This window comes from Arvicola amphibius, chromosome 17, assembly GCF_903992535.2.
Source record: "Arvicola amphibius chromosome 17, mArvAmp1.2, whole genome shotgun sequence".
In the NCBI taxonomy this organism is placed as follows: Eukaryota; Metazoa; Chordata; class Mammalia; order Rodentia; family Cricetidae; genus Arvicola; species Arvicola amphibius.
Window position 1 is genome coordinate 6,708,556 of NC_052063.2, and position 13,936 is coordinate 6,722,491.

The window sequence follows — 13,936 nt, forward strand, 5'->3', positions numbered from 1 at the left end:
CTAGAACTATTAGAATAATTTGGTAATTTTTGGCTATAATATGTAGCCAAAGAATTAAAAAAGATGCAATGTTATATTATTCACAGGTGGTTTCTGTTACACTTTTGTTTCATCAAAAGGTGTTTCAATACATTTTCCAATTACTTAAAATGTGGTATTAAGAGCACTCCTTTCATGAATGCCTTGTTCAGTGGTTATCCTTTGTGACTGGAAGTGAGCCCATTTCTATCTGCAAAAGCTAAAAAAAAAAACTAATTATGCACACGGCTCTAATTTTACTACAGATAATACAACTTTAATGCGATATCGAAGGGCCAGCAAGTGAACGGAGGTGCCTACTGCCAAGACTGGCACACTTAGTTCAGTCCCCAGGACCTTATAGTGGAAAGAGAGAGCCAAGTTATGCATGACCTCTGAGCTCTCCCTGTATGCACACATGCACACACAGTCCTCGTATATGCTCTCGAAAGTCAAGTGACTAAGACACCATTTAAAATGCTTTATTGTGTAGAATATTTGTATGTACTGACTAGTACTGAGCGCACCTTCTAGATAGTGCAGCTGGGCTCATCAGCACACATCCTAAGTGCCTGATTTCCTGCCAGCAGCTTCATGGTCTGAAAACGCAAACAGATTTTCACTATGTAGTCTGTATATCTTACTGATTTACTGAACCTTCCCTCCCCCAATAAGAATGCTTCAAAGAGAACAGAGAAACTCAACAAAGACACTTGAATTATGTTCTCTCTTATTTATTTATGCACTTATTTATTATTTTTTATTGTGGTACTGGAGATTAAGCAGATATTTTAACTTTTTTTTGAGACAGGGTTTCTCTGTAGCTTTGCAGCCTGTCCTGGAACTAGCTCTGTAGACCAGGCTGGCCCCGAACTCACAGAGATCTGCCTGCCTCTGCCTCCCAAGTGTATTTTTAACTTAATATTCATATCAAAGTGAGTGGTTATGTGTCAGAATCCACGTGCTACCTCAGGCATCCTCGTGTTTGACAGCCTCACGCTGTGTGGCCTTTTCCACTGACTCTGAACACCACCTACAGATAAATGATACCATGAGTTGAACGTGTGTCTGATGTTTGTGTTCAGAAACTTGTGTCATTATTACAGGAAAACACATGTGTTCTAGAACATCTGTATAAAGCATGAATTCCCCCTTTCCCACTCTTGTGTGTATTCTCATGTTTTCTCACATGTTATGATGAGCCAAAGACCCTTGCCAGGTATGGTCCCATCACCCCAGACTTCTCAGCCTCCAAAACCATTAAACAAATGAATTTCTGCAGCTTGTAAGTTACTCGAGTGACACCATTTTGTTCTAGCTGTAGGAAATGGACTAAGGCAGTATTGTCAAAGCTGCTTCTTCAGGTTACTGCTAAGCTATACCCACTAGAGGAAGAAAACGTCCAATTTTCCGATCATTGTATTCAGTTCTTTGAGGCTCAATGGACACTGGAGAGACTTCTTTGGGTGACGTTTGAGCCAAACTTTTCTTACTTATGTTTTTAATGGTATACTAATCAAAGGTCCTTATGAATAATCAGTTAGTGACTTGTTTCTCTCTAGCTTCATACTCTATACCATTGTTGAGTCAAAAGCACCAGGTTGCATCTACACATTGAATGCCACTTCTTCTGTCCTGGTTGTGGCTCTTTAGTAACACAGTTGCTGTGCTTTATGTCCACGGAGCACTCTCTAATTGTGTATCTGATAAAATATCTGTGTAATGAAAAGTGCTCACTGAGCATGGGGCAAAGTGCATTACGGGAATTGTTTCCACCTAACCACAAGTTACATATGGTTTTGAGACATAAGGATATTTTTTTAATCCTTTCTTTAGAGGTAAGAAGTCTAGGTGACAAATGACTAGGTGACTCTAACATCACAAAGCTCAGTAGTGACAGATGAGAATGGGGTCTGTCTAACTTCATTCATTTCTTCAGTCCTTTGTGCAACAAACATTTACTGAACAGAACTGTATATGGTACTCTTCAGTATGTCTTGATGAACCCATTGATGGATATGGCTGAGGACATTGTACAGTAGCTCCACTATTATGCCACCCATAGGGATTCCTGGTACCAGTTCCTTATGTTGTCTGAGGTTTCTGTCTTGCTTGATCCTGCAGTCATTCAGTGCCAAAGAAATACACAGAGTTCTACATCAATTATAAACTGATTGGCCCATTATCTCAGGCTCTTCTTATTAACTAATTTGTATAACTTATATTAGCCCATAATTCTTGTCTATGTTGGTCATGTGGCTTGGTACCTTATCCGGCGAGGCAGTCACATCTTGCTTCCTCTGTGGCTGGGTCATCCCTGCAGACTGCGCTTCCCTCTGCCCAGCATTCTTGTTGCCCTGCCTCTGCTTCCTTTCTGGTCACCCCACCTATACTTCCTGCCTGGCTACTGGCCAATCAGCTTTTTATTGAAAATAATACAAGTGACAGGATAAAGGACCATTATCCCACAGCATCCTTGGGCATTATTTGCCTTGGTATTCAGAAAGCTTTAGGAGACAGAGAAGTGACTTTTTGACCAGGGATTGGAATCTAGCTTCTATCCACACACCCAGGAAACCACCTTGCCACTATGAGCCCAGTGCCCTGCGCCTCTTTTTTTTTCTTGTCAATTTGTTTGTTAGTTTAATTTGGGACACATTTTGTGAGCTTAAATAGAGCTAAACTGAACATCATCCTAGTCCTCTAGGTCCAGTTCACATCTCCCATCTTTCATGAAATGCTCTCCTCTCTCTCAGAATTAGTCTTCCAATACTTTAAGCTTTCGTGGCTGAATAATTTATTAATATATTTTATTGATATGCCTTCAATTATTTTTACAGTGAATGTACTTTTACAGTCCCGTGAAATTGCAATCCAATGAGAAGCTGTATTGCCATCTTAAAGGCTTTTGTTATCTTGATATTGGGCATAATGCTTTCTCATAAAAAGCTTAAAACTGAGTATTTGTGCAGTGAGTGAGCAGACCGAAACAACAGACAGATTAACACCTGGTAATCTAGGATCGCCCCGTTCTTTAGAGAATGTTCATTTGGTGGTAAGTCCTCTCCGTCTCAAGCTTGTGCGTTCTAGGTTTATAAGTAAATTGTTGATTCTGTGTGGTACTACGTTTTGATAGTTTGATTTTCCATTGGATAGTGCCAGGAGTACTTAGGCATGAAATTCTGAAAATATGCTTCGTTTGTGTTCTGTCCTTTAAGGTGCTCTGATGGAGGGGCCAGAAGCAAAGGGCTCATGATGGTCCAGCCCTCTGGAGAGAGCGCTGGCTACGAAAGCACGAGGACAAGTTCACATCCTCATTTATCCATTGAATTTAAAGCTGAGGTTACAAGATCCTAAATTAAGAAAAAAAGAACATTAAGCCCACAATAATTCTTGTCTATGTCCTCCTTGGAGATTCATAATGAGAATTACAGGTTCAGCGAATAAGCAAACCAAAAAAATCCTGCTTAACCCCGAGTCTTTATTTCCCAAACTTCCTTGAACACTGAACTTGATTTTGTATTATTCCTTTTATTATTTCATAGGCATGTTAAACCTCTGGAAAAAGTACACTAGCCTAAATCAAACTGTTTATGATATGCATCCCTTTTACATGCCAGATGACATCGAAACCATTCAAAACAGCAACAGTAAATGAAGGCCATCATGTTATCTTTACCTTGACATTCTTTGGTTATGGACACAGATATATTTTCCTCTCTAAATATTTCATGAATTCAATGGAAACTTTGTCTTTATTTTAAAAAAGTCTCTTTCACCCTAGGAACATTAAATTGGTTTTAATCTTCTGAAATCAAGTTAGTCAATATTATTCTGAAAAAGAATGTTTTCTTTTATGAAGACTGTCTCGGTGGTGGTGATGGTGGTGATGGTGGTGATGGTGGTGATGGTGGTGATGGTGGTGGTGGTGGTGGTGGTGGTGGTGGTGGTGGTGATGGTGGTGGTGATGGTGGTGATGGTGGTGGTGGTGGTGATGGTGGTGGTGATGGTGGTGATGGTGGTGATGGTGGTGGTGGTGGTGGTGGTGGTGGTGGTGGTGGTGGTGATGGTGATGGTGATGGTGGTGATGGTGGTGATGGCGGTGATGATGGTGGTGGTTATGATTATCATATGCATTTAGAGTAAACAAAAGGAAATCCTTTTGTTAATTAACTTGCTATTTAAAAATATTTTCCTTTGAGGCTCTGAGAGTTACTTCCCTTAGTTCTTTGTTGAAATGCAAGCTGAAACCCCTTAGAACAATAAGAACACAGAGTTCAGGTCAGTGAGTGGTTGGGAGTTTGGATTTTCTCTGATTTGAAAAATGCTAGTCTTCTAAGACCAAAACACTAACAACAACTGACTACCACTATCACCTCCCACACGATTCCCTTTGAAGAGAAGAAAAAGCAGGAATTCTCATTTCCTACTGCAAGGGCTATTGATGATACTCCTTTAACAAAAAACAGGTCAATAAGAATAAGGAAAACAGACAGACAGATAGATAAGAAAACAGAACTAATTTATTTAATCAAAGTTTTATATGACAAATGAACCTTCAAAAATTAAAGACCCAGGGAGAGCTGTGTCCTAGCACCTAGGTTCAGTGAAGAAGGCATGGCTCTGTGGAAGACAGTTAAAACAGTTCTGGGAGCTAATAGCCACTGGCCTTAGGAAGATCTGTCCAGAATCCCCTGGGACAGGGTACCTGTCACATGAGTACCTTAAGGAGGAAATGAGGTAGCTAGCTTTAGGGAAGAGGAGGCAAAGGGGTGAAGAACCCTTGTCTGGCCCTCCCAGGTTCCTTCTCTTTTTCTTAGGTTAATTTTTTAGGTTATCATACAAATAGGCTTCATTGTGTCCTATGGTGTAAGGTCTTCTCTTGACCAAGAAGGAGTGGACTCTGAACGAGTGCCTGAACAACAAAGACATGCTGAATGATGATGATGATGATGATGATGATGATGATTTAGGGATAACAGTCGTCAAGGTAGCAATGCGCTCTGAGATGTTGATCATACGCCAAGCACCGTTCTAATTACTACCCAAATGAACCACTGAACAACATACAGTGTAGGTTCTCAGAGTGGTCCCCCTGTAAATTACAAAATGGCTCAGGAGAGATTCTGCCCACTGTCACATACCCAAGGCTTTTGCCCTCCACTTTAGAAAGTTTCCCATCCTAATTTATGAGTTATATGGCCTTAAGCTGCTGCATATTACAAAATGCAGCTTGAGTCAAGAAGGACTGCAGAGAAGCAAATGCATGGTACTGTCCTAGCGTCTTTGTTCGGGTGAATGGTACCCTGCTTTTCTTTTCAGGATTAATCCTTTGCAATAAATAACTGCCCTGGGGTCTAAGCTGGTGTCCTCCCTCAAGGCATTCATAATGTGCGGCTCAGAATCGCTGGCATCCTATAGATGAATGTTACGGCCTGAAATTTGCTTTATTGCTAGCCTCCTTTTCCACCCGGGCTCTTTCTTTAGTATTCTTGTGCCTTACTAAAGGCTGTGTTTATTATCCCGGTACGAGGTGGAGTCCTCGATGGTTAAGAGGCATGATTATTGAAGAGATGCCTGATTTGGGGGTCAGGAGTTGAACTAGCCCTTGAATGTGACAGGATTTCATTTCATAACACTTTGTTTCTACTGCTTTGTTGAAAGCATATCTGATACCGACAAAATAGCACCATTGTTGGCCATTGTTGTGATTCTACACAGGCATGGTCTGAAGTCCTAATTCACCTCACTATAGTCCACGAGGTAATGATGTGTACAAAGTTATTTTCAAATTAACATGGTTGACAAAAGAAAGTGGTGAACAAAGTAGAAAACACCGGTTACAGCATTGGGGAAACATTCCTCTTATTGTCATATATGCCAGTGACAAACTTTATTCAAAGAGATAAGAAGGTGTCCTTGTATTTCAGCTAATTTTGAATGCCAGATAATTTTGATAACAGTTAATTTTGATAGAAAAAATATTTCCACATCAGAAGGCCAGCTTTATTAAAAACAAATAAAGATCTGAAGGCCAGCTTTATTAAAACAAATAAAGAACAAAGTAGGGTGGCCGGAGAGATGGATAGCCAGTAAAGTGTTTGCCACACCAAAGAAGGACCTGAGTTCAGGCCCCAGAATCCACATAAAATCGTTAGGCAGTGTGAATTTGCAATCCCAGCTTGAAAGAGAGGAGAGGAGTGGGTTCCTGAAGCAACAGCCCAGCCCACGAGGGAGCTGCAGAACAATGCCCTCTGGGCACAAGGTAGATAATGCAGAAAGAACACCACTGAAAACTGACCTTTGACCTCCATGCTAATGCTCACATGTGCACCCAGGCACATACACACACACACACACACACACACACACACACAAAAAAAACCAAATAAAATAGAATCTCAATTCCATTTCAAAACGTACATCCTATTTAATAAAATTATTTTTTGATATACATTTTGACACTGGAAATGTGTCTGTTTATACTATTTATAACTCTGATGATAATCTCGCACCATAATCATACAATCTATTCAGTCTTTTTTAAATGGTCATGAGAGCTTAAAAATGTTATTTGGCGGATCAAGTAAGTTATCACCGATAGCAACATGTCCGAAAATTTATCTGTATTATTATTTTCTGAGACACTGACTCTTTCGTTAAATATTTATTTTTATTGTTTTTTTTCTTTTCTTTTCTTTTTTTCGAGGCAGGGTTTCTCTGTAGCTTTGGAGCCTGTCCTGGAACTAGCTCTTGTAGCCCAGGCTGGCCTCGAACTCGCAGAGATCCGCCTACCTCTGCCTCCCGAGTGCTGGGATTAAAGGTGTGTGCCACCACCGCCCGGCCTATTTTTATTGTTTTTAATTGCATGTAAGATGCATGTGTGCGTACGGATATGTGCATGTTGTGGCAGGTGCTGTGGAGGCCAGAATCATTGGGTCTCCCTGGGGCCAGAATAGCAGTAGGTGATTGTGAACTGCCTGAAATGGATGCTGGGAACTGAACCCAGGTCCTCTGGAAGCTCAGCGCAAACTCTACACCACTGAACCATCTCTCCAGCCCTCTCTATACTCTTTTTAAGACCAAAATAAACCATGACCTTAGGATCTACAGAGCCTAAATAGCATCTGTGCTGCGCTGTTCACTCTCGGTGGACTACTTAGGTGCTACTGAGTTGATTTTTAGTTCTGTTTTTAATTTATTTTTAAGTCTAGTGGTTCTGAAGTGGAGACTTCCTACTTTGACCACCACTTAGAGCTAACAGTAATTAATTTCTATTTTAAACTGAAGTTAAAATGTTGCTGATAAAACCAAGAAATGAATCAAAATGCCCGTTTAATGATGTTTCATAATCTTCCAACGCAAATGAATTTAAGGGGGAAAAGGCACATTTCAAACATCTGTCTGCATTTACAAATTATGAGGAAAACATATATCTACATATATCCAAAGGAATTCAGGTTTCCAGGGAAACCTGTAGCTGAGCTGCAATCGTGTTTCTTAGGGACCCCACCCCTTTCTTCTCTCAGTTCTACGCTCATCCTTGTTGAATCCTTTCTCAGGTTCCAAGTGCTTCAAATAAAGCTGCCAGTACCGCCAGCCTTACACCTTCATACCGTCATGGCCTGTGTGTGCAGCAGGGGTCGGGACAGCAGTACAATTCTCCTGCTTGACGTTTAACTGATTATTCTTATTTGGTTCAGGTGTCAACCATCTATAATAACAGCCATAGTTGCGTATTGCTTTTTAACAGTTTGCCACAAAATTAACAATGTAGCACAACAGATGTTTTTAATTTCATAGTTTCCATGGCCCAGGAATCTAGGCATTGCTTAACTAGGTTGTTGTTTCAGACGATGTCACCCGAACGAAATGTTTTAATCAATAATGTGTTGAAGTCAGTGGGTGCTCATCTGAAGCTTCCACCAGGGAAAGACCTTTGCAAATCTCACATAATTTCTTTTTATTTATTTGTTTGTTTGTTTGTTTATTATGTATGCAGTATTCTGTCTGTGTGTATGCCTGCAGGCCAGAAGAGGGCACCAGACCCCATTACAGATGGTTGTGAGCCACCATGTGGTTGCTGGAAATTGAACTCAGGACCTTTGGGAAAGCAGGCAATGCTCTCAACCTCTGAGCCATCTCTCCAGCCCCTCACATAATTTCTTGTTGGTAGGATAGAATTCCTTTTAAGTAGTTCAACTGAGGACCGCATTTCCCAGCTGGCTGTTGTGTGGAAGTTTTCTGAACCCCTTGGCACGTGGCTTGTCATTCCACCTTTTAATTTAAATCCAAGCCAGCAAGAGGGAGGGGTCTCCTAAAATGACCATAGTCAACACTTTGTAGTCTAACCTTGGAAAGGACGTCTTCATAAGACTGAGATAGTCCGGTGGTCAGAAGCAAGGAGAACGGGAGATTCACATTGCCATTAACACTGGGTGACAAGGATCTCCAGGTCACCTGAGTTATATGTCCATTAAGTTATATGTCCATCTCTGAAGACAGTGTTCATAACCTCTTCCCAAGGGCAGGAAATGAGAGTGTGAAGGGAATAATTGATGTCACTGTCAGGACAGAGATGGACAGTGGCTACAGCTGCCTGTGACGGAGTCCCAGGTTTGGCTCTGAATTTTAAGGAAAACCAGAAAGGAAGCGTTTTCTTACTCCCATGGCTTTGAGTCACTATGAGTCCCAATGTTTATCTTAAATTACCTAATTATATGTTTATGTTATGGGATAAGATACTTTGGTGTGTTGATTCAACATTTCTAAGCCAGCTCCATTCTTTCCTTGTTTGTGATTTATGTTATAATTTTCAAACATTGCTCCACATGAAGAAGTTAAAATTTTTATGTATGAAGTTGCTAAAAACTGTAGGAAGAGCCATATGGATTTGAGGCTACAACAGTCTCAAAATAAATGCACTCCTACCTTGCCTAAAGAAATACAAAGGTCATTAGGAAGAGCCAGAAGCAAGTATTCACCCTTGGTTTTTCAGGGATTCATGAGGAAATACAAATCAGCATTAATATTGAGATGAAAAATAATTTAGAGCCTTTTTCAGTAGAAAGTATAGATCTATAAGTTGTCTTAGCAAGCAAGTAACCAATCATTCACACACATACTTACTTCAAAACAGTAAATGCTCTAAGATGAACCCACAAATCCATTGATGGGTCCTTCCAAAATCCAGATTTCTACTTACCTCAGAAAGATACATGTTTGAATTTGTTTCCAATTCAGAAAGTAATTATTAATGTTAATATATTATATTTTATTTATTACAGTTAAGTATCATAACCATATGTGGCCATCATTGTGCTAGATTATATTTATTATGATTTTCATCAATGTTTAGTGTCCATATATAAAGTAATATAAAGTGCACATATATAAAGTGCACATATAAAGTAATAAGTGCTTTCCATATTTATCAATGTCTTGAATTCTCTTAACAATTGCGTTCTATAAAATTGTGTACTGCTGTCTTTTTCATCGCTTTGTAATTCATGTCTAGGACTCCTGGGCACCTAGAATGTTAGCACTGTCTTCCCAACACTGAACACATGTTGATTTGCTGCGATGTAGGTTTGAACCGATGTTAGACAAAACTCTTCACTTTTGAGAAAAGTCGACCTCAGGTTTTACTTCTGCAGGGAGTGGAGGCCTGGCAGACTAGGCGCCTTACACAGCAAATGCAATCACTATGGAAACTTTGAAATGGCTGAGGATGTCTGGAAAACTCTCTGCTCTAGACTTCCCAGGGCTTAGTTCAGTCGTCTGTAAGCTCTTCATGGAGGGGGACCTTAGAAAGCTCCCCAGGTCTCCTGCTTCTGACGTTTTCCTTGTATTATTTGGTTCTTCCATCCTCTAAGAGATACTTGTATGGCCAAAAATCCATCACATATCCCTGTTGTTCTCAACACATGAGCCCCCGAATTGTGTCCCACCTGCTTATCCTGCTGGCCTGGTGTCTCAAGAGCCCCTTCACACACGCACGGCACGCAGAGCCTCTGACTTCCAGCAATGTGGGTCTCTTTCATTTATCCGAGCATACCAACTCTTGTGATCCCAGTGCTGGGGACTGTAGCACCCTTCTGCTGACTTCACAAATTCCTAGGAAGTCCTGCAGTTAGAGATCAGATGGCTGCCTCTATTAAAACCCAGCTAAGACCCTTCCTTCATCGCTACACTCTCTATACACCTTGTACACAATCCCATTACAGCATTCTCCATCTGCATGGCATTCCTGTTCGTACCAACCCAGAAGACCCTTGTCGCCATCGGGACACGTTCCTTTACCCTTTGGCTTTAGCCCATAGGTGGCCACACAGGAGCCTGAGTGGACTGATGTTCACAGCAGATTCTTCTCAGTGCGGAATGAAACTTTGACACATCCCTTCAAAGAGGGGAAACCAACGTGAAGTCAACAGAATTACTGGTTTCTTTTTTTCCCCAGTCAGGTATGGCCTATATGAATAATTTTGTCGTCTGCCAGAAGATTTTAACATTTCAGGCTTAAATTCCATTTCCTATTTTAGACCATACCCCAGTGCATAAGTTGTCAGATCTGTTTAGTAAAGGCTGGTGTTTCTTAAGCGTTCCATGAAGTTTTTAGTTCAAATAAAATGCGAGGCCTACGGGAAAATTAAATCAGAGCCCCTGAGTCCTGTTAGCATTTTAACGGCAGTGTCTGATCTCGGAGCTTTTTCCTGTTTAAGTCTTGACTTTGTGATCCAGAGCTCTGTTGACCCCCAGCCTTTCTCAGTTCCTGGAATAACTGATCCTTCTCCTGGGGCCTGCGGCCTCTGCTTTTTGTTTTTGTTTTTGGCTGTTCTCTTGTCCTGTCCTTAGGGTATTGTCTCTTTCTCTCCTGATCTCCCTTGTTCACATTTCTCCAGGGGCAGCCTGGGTTCGTAGTTTATACGTCTGGCCTGGAGGACATTCAGAATGGAAAAAAAAAATCAGAGAATGCTATTTTCTAGATAAAAACAAAAGTGTCGGGATCTTTCCTACAATGTCCTAGAGGGGTGAGCAAGCAGGGCTCTCTCCTAGCCCCTGTGACAAGAGACAGGAGCTCTGAGGGCACTCACTGCTCAGTAGCTGAAGGTGCCCCCTCTCTCCCACATGTGGGCACAGCCTTCGTAAAAGCACAGTGTGCTCTCTGCCAGGCTCTAAGACATTGCCAGGCTCTATTTGGAATGTGACGAAAGGGCTGTGGATCTCTTTTTGCTGATTACAAAGCTAGGAGTAGAAATCATCTTTTCTAGACTCTCCCAGCCCCGCCCTTTTCCTCCCAGCCACTTTCAGAGGGATTCCTAAGGCAAGGCCTCCTGGTCCCGAGGACTCGGGTGTGTGTCAGGTGAGACAGGACCTAGACTGGTGTTACGTGTTCAGGCATTCTGATCAGGTCACAGCTAGCTTTCCTCTGTCATTTGGCCAGTCAGTTAACCCACGCATCTTCTCTTCTCTTCTCTTCTCTTCTCTTCTCTTCTCTTCTCTTCTCTTCTCTTCTCTTCTCTTCTCTTCTCTTCTCTTCTCTTCTCTTCTCTCCTCTCCTCTCCTCTCCTCTCCTCTCCTCTCCTCTCCTCTCCTCTCCTCTCCTCTTCTCTTCTCTCTTTCTTCCCCTCCCCTCCCTTCCTCTCCCCTCCTCTTTCTTCCTTCCTTTCTTTTTTTCTGTTGGAAACAAAGAGACCTAGGCAAAGAAAAGACCTCATGTCTGCAGACCAATTTGTCTCACTGGTGCATATGAAATACCAGTGCATATTCTCTCAGCAGTAAGAATGCTCTGTCTCCAGCACTGAAATAGTCTTCTGTATCACGGGGCTTTCTCATGCACTTATTTCATCGCAACTGCAGATATTACAACAAGATGGATAGATGAGATGTCCCCTTCATGAAATCAAAAATAGCATACCTACAGGGATTTGTCCGAGCAGAGTGGTACTTGTTCTATGGCTCTGGATCAAAAATAGCAGCAGCAAATACTTGAACAGTGGAGAAGAGCCAAGACTGGAATCCAGTCACTCTGGCTCCGAAGCCTGTGCTCTCGACCTCTTCATTATCCCTACGCCTACTGAGGCAGCCATCTCCATAGACCCACAGTATAAGCAGTCATGTGTGGCAAACCATCAGAGCACCCAGTTAAGTCCACATGGAAGCGGCAATCTGAAGAGTCTGTCAGAAAAATACCCAAGGGGTAGGACTTGTCCTTCTTCAACCTGCTTTCGTTTTCATTGCTTCCCACATAGAGGCCTGGAATCATGAACAATGTTGAGAACAAGGAGAATAATCAAACTGACCTGTGTACGAGTTAAGTGTTCACTCCTGCCAAAGGGTCCAGTTTCCCAGCCCACCTTCCAGAACTGAGGAACAGAGTGACTGCTAAAGCTTTAGACACTGCGGCCAGGTTCCTAAGGTTCAAGTCTAAACTAATTACTTCAGACCATCTATAATGATCCCCGGTCTTATTTCCTCTCCCCCCAAAGGCTGTGATAACAATAGGACTAATTCCCAAGGATGTGATGCTCATAGATGTGGCGTAATGGAGCCTGACCACAGTTGGGGCTCAGTAGACATTCGCTGCTGGCCTCACACAATGACACCTCACGGCCTTGTCCTAGGATGGTTCAACAGCTGCTCCAGCTAGGGAGCACTAAACAATTTTATAAAGAACGGCAATTTATTCTCTCTCAGTTTGAGGAAACTGAGAAGCCTGATTGAGGTGAGGGTCCTGTATCTGAGGAGGGACCTAGCGCGATGTCCTCACATGGCAGAAAACAGAAAGGCAAGAGAGGATAAGCAGAAGAGAGTGAACCACTCCCACTATCCTTTCTGATATCAAAGACATCCAGTCAAGAGGGTGGAGCCATAACCTAACCTCCCAACGCTGTAGCACCTGCACAGCAAATTAATTTGGGGAACACACTCAGACCTTGGCACATAAATATGTCTGGACACATAGTAGGTGCTCCCTTCTTTTATATATGGTGTAAATTACTGGAAGGATATACTCTTTGGAGCAGATAAGTCTTATGTCAGACATTTCGGTATTTAATACTTACTACAGTTTGGAGGAGCCAATCTGCTTCTTTCTTCTTAGCCCCTGTTTAGAAGCTCTCCATTCTTCCCAGATTAACAGAGAGAGCTATTGCCACTGGCAAAGCATCTACCCACCTTGACTATCTCATATTTACTAAACAGTTGACGCAGGCCGTGTTTTGTCTAAGATACTTCTGCTCTCTTTTTGGTCACAATAAAAAGTCCCATTTCTGGGTTTTAATCCCTCTGCTCTCAAGTCTCCGGAGGTCCTGAATTGCACAATAAATAAATAAAGAAGGATGGATACCTGGGAGGAGGAAGAAGATGACATCTTTATTTATGTTTGTCATAATAGAAAAGTTTTCACTATCTGGGACTTTAATAAGTGGAATTGGCACAGAATCTGCTTTTTCGGTGGGGCATCTGGGTTTTATTTGCTCTGCACAATTCTTTTGATCGTCATGTGCTGTTTCAGCTGCTCATTGCTGAAACAGACCCATCGTATAGCTATACCACAGTTTGCTCATTCCTCTGTTGATGGACATTTCAAGCTGCTTTCAGTTGGTGGGTTGTGCGGAGAAAACTGCTCTGAATTCTTGGTTCTGAGTCTCTCTGCCTGGCATATGCTTCCATTTCTCTGGGTAGAATCCAGCAGTCTGGAACGGCCATGTAATAGAAGCTGTCAAACTGTTTGCGTTAGTGGTTGTACCATTTTACACATTACCAGCGGTGTTTTGAGCATCCCGCTCAATCTACGTCACCGTCAACCTTATCTCATCGTTATCTCTTGATGTTTTCGGACATTTTAGTTTAGGCATTCAGTCAGGGCAATCCCATTGTGGATTTCATCTTTTCATAGGCTTATTTATCATCCATC

General features: G+C 41.9%; 1 protein-coding gene across 7 annotated transcripts in view; it reads left to right on the forward strand.

Annotated features, from left to right (window-relative positions):
* The window catches only part of Anks1b (ankyrin repeat and sterile alpha motif domain containing 1B), an 896,366-nt gene that overhangs the window by 499,584 nt on the left and 382,846 nt on the right, over positions 1 to 13,936 (forward strand). The window lies entirely within an intron of this gene.